Genomic DNA, 13,055 nt, shown 5'->3' on the forward strand with positions numbered 1-13,055 from the left:
TTCAGCCCATGTCTCACTTTGGCTCATCTGGATACCATCTATTACAAGATTATTTTTCCTCGATTGTCCATCCAGGTAATCAGCCTTCCCAGACATGTTCTGGAGGCCCTCCCTGTCTGTGGTGATTTTATTCCGCATAGAGTAACAGTTTCTGGAAAGTGTATCCTGTGTGGTCTTCAATACATCCACACCCTTTTGTGTGAACTGAAGGCTTGTTTTAATGTCTTGTGCATCTTTAGTCAGGTCGTCCAGCCATTTGTTGGTAGACTCCATGATCATTTGTATGAAGCTTTTAAAGTTATTTTCCTGCTGAAGTATCTTTTCCTTATAGAAAACTTTCTGCTTCTCCAAGAGTTTGCGTACCTACCCAGCAGAGATGTGATCCTCGTCTTTTTTCGAGGGCATGATAGTGCTAATAGTAGGACGAGCCCGCTATTCAATCCTTGAAATGAGAGACACCGGCAGTAGAAAACTCTGGAAATTGGAGGTCCTAAAACTGAGACAAATAAAAGTGCAGCCCAAGCCACAAGGGCTAACCGCTTAGCGTGCTTGGTATCCGGCAATAGTAGACCAGGTTGCCTAGCTTGATTGCTAGCAGCTAGGTTAGCTGCTTCGCCAGTGTAGTCCCACCTTGTTTGAGCAAGGATCCTGGGACATATATCAGCGGTCCCAGCGTTGATGCTAAATGCGTCCCAGGATCCAGATATGAATAGGATGAATAGAATAACAAGCCTTCACTAATACAACAGTCAAAATGCCTAATATAATATATAATAATATAAGGCCTACAGTCCATTCTTCAAAATACTGGAAAAGTTGTGATTCATTAGGTTACATTATCAACACAGTAGCCCCAAGCAGAGATAAAAAATATATGCAATTATGTGGCCATTAAATAACACACAACATCATGGCATATTTAGATAGCGGAATAGACCTAGCCTAAATAAGAAACTGTTTTGCAGCTCAGGTGGTTATTCTAGAGAAGGATATCCTGTGTCTATCATTCTCACACAAGTAATTTGCTGAAGGCCCATCTACTGGTATAACGCCATTATTGAATGTAGTTCTAAAACAAGCTCTAACGTCTGGGCTGGAGTTGCTTGATTGACTTGACAACTTCGACTAGCTATGTTCGGTTCATGTCCTTTGCAGATGTGGGGCGGCAGGTAGCCTAGTGGTTAGAGCGTTGGGCCAGTAACCGAAAGGTTGCAAGATAGAATCCCAAAGCTGACAAGGTAAAAATCAGTCGTTCTGCCCCTGAACAAGGCAGTTAACTGTTCCTAGGCCGTCATTTTAAATAAGAATTTGTTCTTAGCTGATATGCTTTGTTAAATAAAAAATGCCACATTACTGACAAATGTTTAAGTTTCAAAAAGCTATGTATGCAAGTAAAGGAAGACGTAAGATTTGAATGTGTAAATATTCATTCATTGTCTTAACATAGATCTGTAAATGTACAAATTCTAATTTTATGTTTCACGTATTGACTTTTCTTATGATCCTAACAATATGGATTTTCTTACGATCCAAATGATTTTTGGCAGCTATCTAGCTCCATATATCTCGCTCATTGTTCTATCTGTGGCTATACGGACACCCATGGTGCCCAAACTGATGACGTAAATTGTACAGTTGAGAGTTGAGTGGAGACGAACGGATTCGGTTCAGTCAATTCTTCAGTCAGTTGCCTGATGAGTCTAGGTTATGCTGGCTAGCTGGCCACAACAGCAGCAGCTAGTGAAAACCTAAAAGAAAGTGATGTTTATTTTGATGGGTGAGGGATAAATAACTTGTAATATTTTTCACCACCTAGATTTCACTGTGACATAGCTTAATCCGGTGTGAATGACTAGTGTGCAACGGTGTTGTATCGAGGTGCTTCCCACTGTTGCTTCCAACTGGGCTGGTGGCAGTTAATGTGACCAATTTGTTCCATCCCACTTGATTATATTTCAAATATGATAGCAGCCTACACAAGAAACAACTTGTTGTATATTGGCAGTTCTTGACTTGGGCAGGAGCTCACCAGAGCTGAGTACTGGTGTGGTGAGAACTCCATACATTGGAACATGGCAATATGAGCAGTGCTGCCAACTAATTTTCAGGGTAAGTTGCTAGAGGCAGGTTTGATTTGTTGCTAAATAACGTTGTGATGTCATTGTGTGATAACGTAAAACTGCGTCATTACGTATAATACACAAAAACGTTACTCAAATTGACTGGCCATCTCGGCAAAATATGATTTTACATTTGTTCAGGTGCAGACTCCCACTCTTTTCTGTACTTCTGGCTTTACAATATTGATTGAGACATGTTGATTGATGTTGTAAGTTCTGTTCAAGATCAAACATTCTTGACCAACTATATTCATTGGGTTTGGCTCGTCAGCCAACAATGATTTGCAATTTGCTGAAATTGCTGCAGGCCTTCTGCTGCCGTGCACGAACTGAACACCTGCTGCTGACATCACTCACAATGCACTTTTGCAGCCAGGCACGTGTGTTGTGACTGTGTGTGACAGAGAAATCATTTTTGTGTCATTTAGAGGGAAAATGCTTGCATTTTAGCATTTGAGTCACTTTTCAAAAGTTGCTAAAAGTCCCAAATACGTTTTTAAAAGTAGCTAAATTTGTTGCTAGGTGCTGTTTGAAAAAAAAGTTGCCAGGGTAGTCTGAAAAGTTGCTAAGTTGCCATCACTGAATATGAGCTCTTATTTCAAAGAGCGCTCTGTAAACCACACCCCAGTGGACATATCAAGGCATATTGCACTGGGAGATGTTTTAGTATTGGGAAAAGCTGCCGTGGTTCTGTGTAGCCTAGTTATGCTAATATATTTTAGACCATTGTGTTGCAGTTAATTTTGTCTTTGATTTAACAAGTCAAATATGTTTGAGTAGTAAACGGCATAACAACAACGAAGGGAAGGGAAAGGGGATACCCTAGTCAGTTGCACAACTGAATGCATTCAACCAAAATGTGTCTTCTTTGATAAGATGGGCCTGGCTGGAAATTGAACATTAGTGTGGTACTGTTTATTGCAATTTTATCTTGTGACCAGAACATAACGATTTATTTTTACTCAATTAGAGATTTAAATAAATAGTGTTTCTTTAAAAAGATGGGTCTGGCTGACATGAAAAATACATTAAGGTGAAAGGATTCAGAGAGACAGAGGCTGATTATATTTCTGCATCTCTTTATTTACTATGATGCTGCCATGGTTAACACAAATGCTGGACATTGAATGCTACCTGAATTGACTCAGAAAACTGACAGTGAATGTCAGAGCAAAAACCAAGCCATGAGGTCGAAGGAATTTTCCATAGAATTTAATTAATTTTAGAATAAAGCTGTACGGTAACAAAATGTGAATAAAGTAAAGGGGTCTAAATACTTTCCGAATGCAATGTATGTAGTGGGGTAATAATGTTATATGATTTACTGTTTTATAGTTTGTTTTATGTGTGGTGTAAGTGCCTTAGTGTGTTTGGAACACAGGAAGAGTAGCTGCTAATTGGGATCCCTAATAAAAACAAATACAAAAATTAAGTAAAATACGAAGTTAACTGCAATACATTGGTCTCAAATATATTAGCATAATTATGCTACACAGAACAATGGCGGACCCATTATAAATTGAGAGAGCCTCACAGTGGAGGTGTCATAATACCCATTAAACCTAGCGGTCAAACAGCAAAAAAATTTCCAGAGGGGATTTAGAAACACTTCAAATAAGGGCTGTGTTTTGGCATGACGTTTTGATAACCATGTAAATCTCTCACGGACAAGGTGACTTTTATCAATATATTCGTCTCTATTTACTCTCAGATTCAAAAATGCTAATTAGCATCAATGTAGACATCATGCAAGACTACACATCCCTGCAAGGTCCTGCACATCATCTGTAGCCGACACCTTAGTGTCACGCCCTGACCTGAGATTTCCCTGTTTTCTTTATATTTTGGTTAGGTCAGGGTGTGACATGGGTGGGTACGCTAGTTTTTGTATTGTCTATAGGTTTTGTATTGTCTCAGGGTTTTGTATTGTCCAGGGTTTTTGTATGTCTAGGGTTTTGTAGGTCTAGGTGATTTGTATGTTTATGGGTGGCCTAATATGGTTCCCAACCAGAGGCAGCTGTTTATCGTTGTCTCTGATTGGGGATCATATTTAGGTAGCCATTTCCCTATGGTGTTTGTGGGATCTTATTCTATGTTTAGTTGCCTGTCTGCACTATTTGTATAGCTTCACGTTTCGTTCGTTTTGTTGTTTTGTTAGTTTGTTAATAAAAGAAGAATGTACGCATACCACGCTGCACCTTGGTCCAATATCTATGACGATCGTGACAGAAGATCCCACCATAAAAAGACCAAGCAGCGTGTTCAAGAGGAGTGGACATCCTGGGCCCGGGAGAAAGATGAGTGGAGGACATCCTGGACCTGGGAGGATGTAATGGCAGGGGACATGACCCTGCTATGGAAGCAGGTGGAGATGGCGCAGGAGGAACGGCGATGATAAGAGGGAACACGGCTAGCACGGAAGCCCGTGAGGCAGCTCCCAAATTTTTTGGGGGGGAGGCACATAGGGAGATTGGCAGAGTCAGGGGTTAGACCTGAGCCAACTTCCCTTGCTTACCGTAGGGAGCGTGTGACTGGTCAGACACCGTGTTACGCAGTGATGCGCATGGTGTCTCCAGTTCGCATTCATAGCCCGGTGTGCTCTATTCCAGCTCCTCGCATTGGCCGGGCTAGAATCGACATCCAGCCAGGAAGGATGATGCTGGCTCAGCGCTCCTGGTCTCCAGTACACCTCCTTGGACCAGGATATCCTGCGCCGGCTCTGCGTACTGTGTCTCTGGTGCGTCTGTGTCATGAAAATATTTTTTTTGATGTTCATAAACCAATTCAATTAAACTACTCAGTCTGCTAATCAGGATTTGTAAGATACTGATTGAAATGAAACAGACGGAGGCCCAGCTAAAATAGTCAAGAAGTTTTATTCATGAGAGCGCTGGTCTGTTGTACAAAACCATTCATTTTATACTGGCTTCTTACCCACATACTTTCACACACAAACATTAGGTATCCTACGCACACACGCACATATTTTCACACACAAACATTAGGTATCCTACGCACACACTGTCCTACTACCCAGCCGACAAAGATTAGGAGAGTCCGTGAGAATCACTCCCTGTCCTCCCACAAGATAGGGAGACCCTGGGAAGTACTCTCACTGGCCCACAGCCAGGGTCGGCACCGAATCTTGCTCAGACAGTCTGTTTTTAAGATACTATGATAGACATTGTTACAGTTGTATTGTTTTACCCTAATCCTGACTAAAACTACACACATCATGACTAAAACTACACACATCATTTATTATAATTTTAATGACTATTAATCAATTTCATACAATTATATGGCTTCAGGGTGGAATATTCTAGTCATTCATTTAAACCTATAAATTCCATCAACAGTCTGCACAGCCCAGTGCGTTCTGTGCTAGCGGCCCGCACTTGTCGGGTTCAAGTGAGCATCCAGCCAAGACGCATTGTGCCAGCTCTACACTCTAGACCTCCAGTGCGCCTCCACAGTCCAGTACGTCCTGTTCCTGCTCCTCGCACTCGCCCTGAGGTGTGTGTCCCCAGCCCGGTACCACCAGTGCCGGCACCACGCATCAGACCTCCAGTGCGCCTCCATAGTCCAGTACGTCCTGTGTCTTCTCCCCACACTCGCCCTGAGGTGCGTGTCATCAGCCCGGTACCCCCAGTACCGGTCCCACGCATCAGGCTTCCAATGTGCCTCCACAGTCCAGAGCTTCCGGCGACAGTTCCCAGTCCAGAGCTTCCGGTGACAGTTCCCAGCTCAGAGCTTCCATGGTGACAGTTCCCAGTCCAGAGCTTCTGGCGACAGTTCCCAGTCCAGAGCTTCCTGTGACAGTTCCAAGCCCAGAGCTTCCGGCGACAGTTCCCAGTCCAGAGCTTCCGGCGACGGGCCACAGTCCGGAACCTCCAACGACGGGCCACAGTCCGGAACCTCCAAAGACGATCCCCAGTCCGGAGCCTCCAGCGACGGTCCCCAGTCCGGGGCCTCCAGCGAAGATCCCCAGTCCGGGGTCTACACAGCTGGTTCCCAGTCCGGGGCCTCCGGCGATGATCCGCAGTCCAGAGCCTCCGTCCGGTTCTACAAAGGAGGAGGGATCAGCGTAAAGAGGGGGTGGCGGCATCCAGAACCAGAGCCGCCACAGAGTGTAGATGCCCACCCAGACCCTCCCCTATAGGTTCAGGTTTGCGGCCGGGAGTCCGCACCTTTGGGGGGTTACTGTCACGCCCTGACCTGAGATATCTCTGTTTTCTTTATATTTTGGTTACGTCAGGGTGTGACTAGGGTGGGTACGCTAGTTTTTGTATTGTCTAGAGGTTTTGTATTGTCTAGGGGTTTTGTGTGTCTAGGGTTTTGTAGGTCTAGGTGATTTGTATGTTTAGGGTGGCCTGATATGGTTCCCAATTAGAGGCAGCTGTTTATCGTTGTCTCTGATTGGGGATCATATTTAGGTAGCCATTTCCCTTTGGTGTTTGTGGGATCTTATTCTATGTTTAGTTGCTTGTCTGCACTATTCGTATAGCTTCACGTTTCGTTTGTTTTGTTGTTTTGTTAGTTTGTTCAGTGTTCTTTCTTTAATAAAAGAAGAATGTACGCATACCACGCTGCACCTTGGTCATATCTTTATGATGAACGTGACACTTAGCTAACAGGTATTGTGTCAATTTTAAACTTGTACAAGACAGTTCACAGAATTGTCAATATAAAGAGATTCAGACAATTTATTCATTACTACATTTAGCTAACATTATATAGTTAATCTAGAGATTCTTACCTTTGCCTCGATTCGTCAGTCTCGTCCAGATCATCATGGCATTTGTAGTTCCTTATGATAGCCACATTAGCCGCTAATTAGCATTTCATTGGGGGGGGGGGTATGTACAGGCAAATATATGGATAAAAGTCACCTTGTCCTAGAGAGAGATGTACACAATTATCAAAACGTCATGTCATTGTAAGCCTACACAGCCCTAATTTGAAGTGTGTCTAAAATCCCCTATGGGAAAAATGAAAGGGAACCATTTCCCTGTTCGACCGCTAGGTTTTATGGGTATTATGACTCATACTGTGGTACTGTATTCCAACAGATCGAGTTCTCACCACACCGGCACCTCACATGTTCTACAGCTAGAGCTCCTGTTTGTCTTATAGAATATTAGCTCAAAAGTATTGTGAAGTTCCTGCACCTAAATATAAACAGTACCAGAACCCAAAATGAGTACCTCCACAATATTTCAGTCCAAGTCAAGCACTGAATAATGGTAGTAAATAACCATCTGGATGTCTCAGTGTAAATTCAGGGAGAATTTACAACAACACAGGGCCCAGTAAGGTGAGGGAAGTAGCTAGATAGTGTAGTCCAGTGGTTCCCAACCTTTTTCGGTTACTGTACCAGCAACTGCATTTTGTTCTGTCCAGACTACCCCTGAATTACTCCCTCATGTGCATTTTGCAATTAAGCCTATGGTCATATGAGTCTTCTTAAGTACCCCGTGTCCTAGTACCCCTGGTTGTGAACCACTGGTTTATCAATTTTTTTTGTCACACACACCGAACACAACAGGTGCAAATTCTCGCCAGACTTTCTAGCCACAAGCATAAAGTAGCTAGCTGGGGAGGGCTCATGAGGATGACTGAATGAACCGAATCCATTTGTCCCCACTGAACTCTCGCTGCACGTTATACAGTAGTGCCTTGCAAAAGTATTCATCCCCCTTGGCATTTTTCCTATTTTGTTGAATTACAACCTGTAGTTGAAATTGAACTTTATTTTGATTTCATGTCATGGACATACACAAAATAGTCCAAATTGGTTAAGTGAAATGAAAAAAAAAACTTGTTTCAAAAAATTCTAAAAAATTAAAAATAGAAAAGTGGTTGGTGCATATGTATTTACCCCCTTTGCTATGAAGCCACTAAATAAGATCTGGTGCAACCAATTACCTTCAGAAGTCACATAATTAGTTAGAATGCACACAGGTGGACTTTATTTAAGTGTCACATGATCTGCCACATGATCTCAGTATATATACACAAGGGGCAACATCAAGCAAGCGGCACCATGAAGACCAAGGAGCTCTCCAAACAGGTCAGGGACAAAGTTGTAGAGAAGTACAGATCAGGGTTGGGTTATAAAAACAAATCTTAAACTTTGAACATCCCACGGAGCACCATTAAATCCATTATTAAAAAATTGAAAGAATATAGCACCACAACAAACCTGCCAAGAGAGGGCCACCCACCAAAACTTACGGACCAGGCAAGGAGGGCATTAATCAGAGAGGCAACAAAGAGACCAAAGATAACCCCGAAGGAGCTGCAAAGCTCCGCAGTGGAGATTGGAGCGTCTGTCCATTGGACCACTTTAAGCCATACACTTCACAGAGCTGGGCTTAACGGAAGAGTGGCCAGAAAAAGCCATTGCTTAATGAAAAAAATAAGCAAACACGTTTGGTGTTCGCCAAAACGCATGTGGGAGACTCCCCAAACATATGGGAGAAGGTACTGGTCAGATGAGACTAAAATTGGGCTTTTTGGCCATCAAGGTAAATGCTATGTCTGGTGCAAACCCAACTATTCTCATCACCCAGAGAACACCATCCCCACAGTGAAGCATGGTGTTGGCAGCATAATGTCTTGAGATGTTTTTCATTGACAGGGACTGGGAAACTGGTCCGAATTGAAGGAATGATGGTGCTAAATTCAGGGAAATTCTTGAGGGAAACCTGTTTCAGTCTTCCAGAGATTTGAGACTAGAATGTAGGTTCACCTTCCAGTAGGACAATGACCCTAAGCATACTGCTAAAGCAACACTTGAGTGGTTTAAGGGGAAATATTTGAATGTCTTGGAATGGTCTCGTCAAAGCCCCGACTTCATTCCAATTGAGAATCTGTGGTATGACTTCAAGATTGCTCTACACCAGCGGAAGCCATTCAACTTGAAGGAGCTGGAGCAGTTTTGCCTTGAAGAATGGGCAAAAATCCCAATGACTAGATGTGCCAAGCTTATAGAGACATACCCTCAAGAGATTTGCAGCTGTAATTGCTGCAAAAGGTGGCTCTACAAAGTATTGACTTTGGGGGGGGGGGGGGTGAATAGTTATGTACGCTCAAGTTTTCTGTTTATTTTGTCTTATTTCTTGTTTGTTTCACAGAAAAAAATATTTTGCGTCTTCAATTTACACAACATGTAAATCAAATGATACAAACTCCCCCAAAATCTATTTTGATTCCAGGTTGTAAGCCAACAAAATAGGAAGAATGCCAAGGGGGTGAATACTTTCGCAAGCCACTGTACGCCATACATTTTGGGCACTAGGCGTGGCCATATAGCCTTTTTCTATCTTTTTATTCTTTGAGGTTTATTGGCAGACTACAGCCGATAAGGTGTAATGCCGCCACCTACTGTACGGCGTTTTAAACAATAGAAAAATCAAATGTAAGGGGTGGATTGTTTTTTTTTTTACAAAAATAGACACTTTAAAAACCATCCTACTCCTCCAGTCACAGTCCAATTCAAATCACATCCCTACATGCTCAGGGGCCTGTGAGGGTGGAACATTCTTCAACCGGATTCCTTGCATGGTCTCAGCTGTAAAATCACTGATTCACAAAAAACGTTCACCTGCTCTCACAATGATGCCAATTTTCTCAGATTGCTTCTCCATTTGCGCTGAGCAGTTTATGGACATTGCAATAAACGATACAAGGTCCACCTTTTTAACATGCATTATATCAGGATCCCTCTGCTGCCGAGAAAGATTATATAAGGAAATCAGTCAGTTGAAATAAATAAATTATGCCCTAATCTATGGATTTCACATGACAGGGCAGGGGTGCAGCCATGGGTGTGCCTGGGTGGCCAGGCCCACCCACTGGGAAGCCATCAGGCCCTGTCAATCAGAATGAGTTTTTCCACTCAAAAGGGCTTTGTTACATACAGAAATACTCCTCAGCAATTGCACGCTCCCTCAAAACGTGATCCCCTCTATGATGATCACAGGCCGCACTGGACATGTTAGAAGGGAGTGTCACAAAAACAAAATTTGCCCCCCATAAGAATATAGCTGAATAGCTCTGTCATAGCCCTTCTAAGGATATCCTTTCCACTCCCTATTAATCTTTCTCTTGTGGAATCGAACCAGGTCTCCTCCATGTCACAAAACTGTGTTAGGCCACTTAGTTAAAGTCCATAGGGATAAGTTCAGGAAGCTAACACAAGTCTTCAAGTCTCCGGCAAGTTTACTCATCAAAAGAGCATGGTTCATCGAACCAACTCAGTTACATTTCACACACCCCTTTGACCTTATACTCAGAGATCACGGCACCAATAAAATTGACTGGGTTCTAAATCAGGCCTACTGCACAACAACAACACTTTCTGTGGCAAACAGAAGCAGACACATCTGTGAACCCCATTTAATGAGAGTGCAACAGAGGTGGTTTTGTGATCCATGCATGTGATGAGCAACCTTGCCTGAGACCAAAAGACGTGTTAGTTTGACTGATGGGGTTCTAATCCAGGTCTCCTGTGCGCCAGACAATGCAACTTTTCGGGTCTCAGACAAGTTAGTCATCACACGAGTGTGATCACCGATCCACCTGTGTTACATTTCACCCCCTTGTTACCTCCTTGAATCGACCCATCCAAGTCACAGGACCAATGCCTAGGCTTTAGCTCAGCAAGCAAATGTAGTCTTAACCCAATCGGTCACATGTTACACTTATAATGACCCCCCTTGCCAGAGACTTGAAACTAACATGTCTAACACAAACTAACATTTGTCAAACTAACACGTTTTCAGGTCTCAGGCAAGGTTGCTCATCACATAAGCATGAACCACCAAACCACGCTCTTTTGATGAGTAACCTTGCTGGATCTTGAAGGCTTGTATTAGTGTAGCAGAACGAGATCTGTGAAACTGATTACTCAGCCTATAGTATTGCCCTTTACGCAATCGAAAAAACCCCTTTTTAATAGCAAGATGGGTTAGAATGCTTCAGGAGGGTGGTCAAGTCCTGAGTTCAAATCTCCATAGGAGCTGAATCAGGGATAAGAGGGACTCGCTAAGCAGTGGTTAGAGCATTGGACTAGTAACTGAAAGGTTGCAAGATTGAATCCCCTGAGCTGACAAGGTAAAAATCTGTTGTTCTGTCCCTGAACAAGGCAGTTACCCCGCTGTTCCTAGGCCGTCATTGAAAATAAGAATTTGTTCTTAATTGTCGTGCCTAGTTAAATTAAGGTAAAAAAAAAGAAAAGGAAATCGCACTACAAACTATCGCACTTAAGGAGATCACGAAGATCATGGCTACATTAGAACTAGTGGATATATGGATGCTGAAAAACCCTGACCTAGCGAGATATACATGGAGGAGGCTTAATCAAGCTTGCCGTCTTGATTACTGGTCTTGTTCTTGCTGGCATCAAAAGTAAAAAAAAGGAATTAATAGGAGACTGAATGCGGTCGGACCACCATCTAATTGGCCTCCATATAACTCTTACAGAATTTCCACGTGGACGGGGATATTGGAAATTTTATCAAAACCTATTGAATGACAATTTGTTCTTAACTAAGACAAAATAATTCATAATGTACTTTTTTCTGCACAACATAGGTACAGCAGATCCCCTTATTGTGTGGTACACTTTTAAATGTACTTTTAAAGAACATTCAATACAATACTCATTAAAACAAAAGCAGTTTAGGTCAAAAGAGATTAGACTAATAAAGGAAATAACAGTGCAGGTAGATGGTAATGGAAACTGTACTATTGAGGCACAAAATAGGTTAGAGGAAAAACAAAAAGAAATGGAGGTACTTATTCAAGAACAATCACTTGTAATGTATTACAAAAATAAGCTGACCCTGAGTTACCAAATTATATTTTGAAAATATTTAAGCAGATGTTTTCTTTTCAATCTCCTCAATTTCCACTGAATGATGTTAACTGTAAGGATTTATTACCTGAAATTAATAATAAGAATGTAAAATTTAACAAATTTACAGAAAGGGCTGTATGAAGGCCAACTTACAGAAGTGGTACTGTTTGAGGCAATTAAATATTTCCACTAGGACTTGATGGTATACCAGCAGAAGTAGGTTAGACCTTTTTTGATGTACTATTAGCATGTTTTAATTACTCCTATAAAAATGTTAGACTTTCAGTTACTCAACAAGAAGATCTGATTTCATTACTATTAAAACAGGACCCAGGTGGTAAGTATAAAGATCCAGTCCATTTAAAAAACTGGAGGCCTCTTACACTTCAATGTTGTGATGCGAAAGTCCTGACGAAATGCATAGAACATAGAATAAAAAAGGTTTTACCAGATAGTTCATTCTGGTAAGACAGGTTTTTTACATGGACAATTTATTGGAGATAAGACAATTAAGACAATTACTTGAAACAATTGAACATTATGAAACATCAAAGATACCAGGCCTGGTCTTCACAGCAGATTTTGAAAAGGCGTTTGATAAAGTATTACTAGAGTATATATATATGCCTGGATTAGTTTAATTTCGGTGAATCTCTTATACAATTGGTTAAAGTTATGTACAGCAACCCCAGATGTAAAATAGTAAATAATGGTTACTTCTCAGAAAGTATTGCGCTTTTAGGAGGAGTTAAACAAGGCTGTCCGTTGTCTCCATATCTATTTATTATGGCCATTGAAATGCTAGCTATTAAAATTATATCCAACAAGAACATTAAGGGGTTAGAAATCCAGGGGATAAAAACAAAAGTGTCAATGTATGCCGGTGACTCAAGTTTTTCCAAAGTCTGCAATCTGGATCCCTGCACAGTCTCATTGAAGTTCTTGATCACTTTTCTAGCCTCTCTGTACTAAAACCTAATTATGACAAGTGTACCATTATTACATATTGGATCGTTAAAAGACAGTGCTTACACTACTTTGTAGTTTACCAATAAAATGGGCAGATGGTG

This window comes from Oncorhynchus masou, chromosome 24 (genome assembly GCF_036934945.1).
Source record: "Oncorhynchus masou masou isolate Uvic2021 chromosome 24, UVic_Omas_1.1, whole genome shotgun sequence".
Taxonomy (NCBI): Eukaryota; Metazoa; Chordata; class Actinopteri; order Salmoniformes; family Salmonidae; genus Oncorhynchus; species Oncorhynchus masou.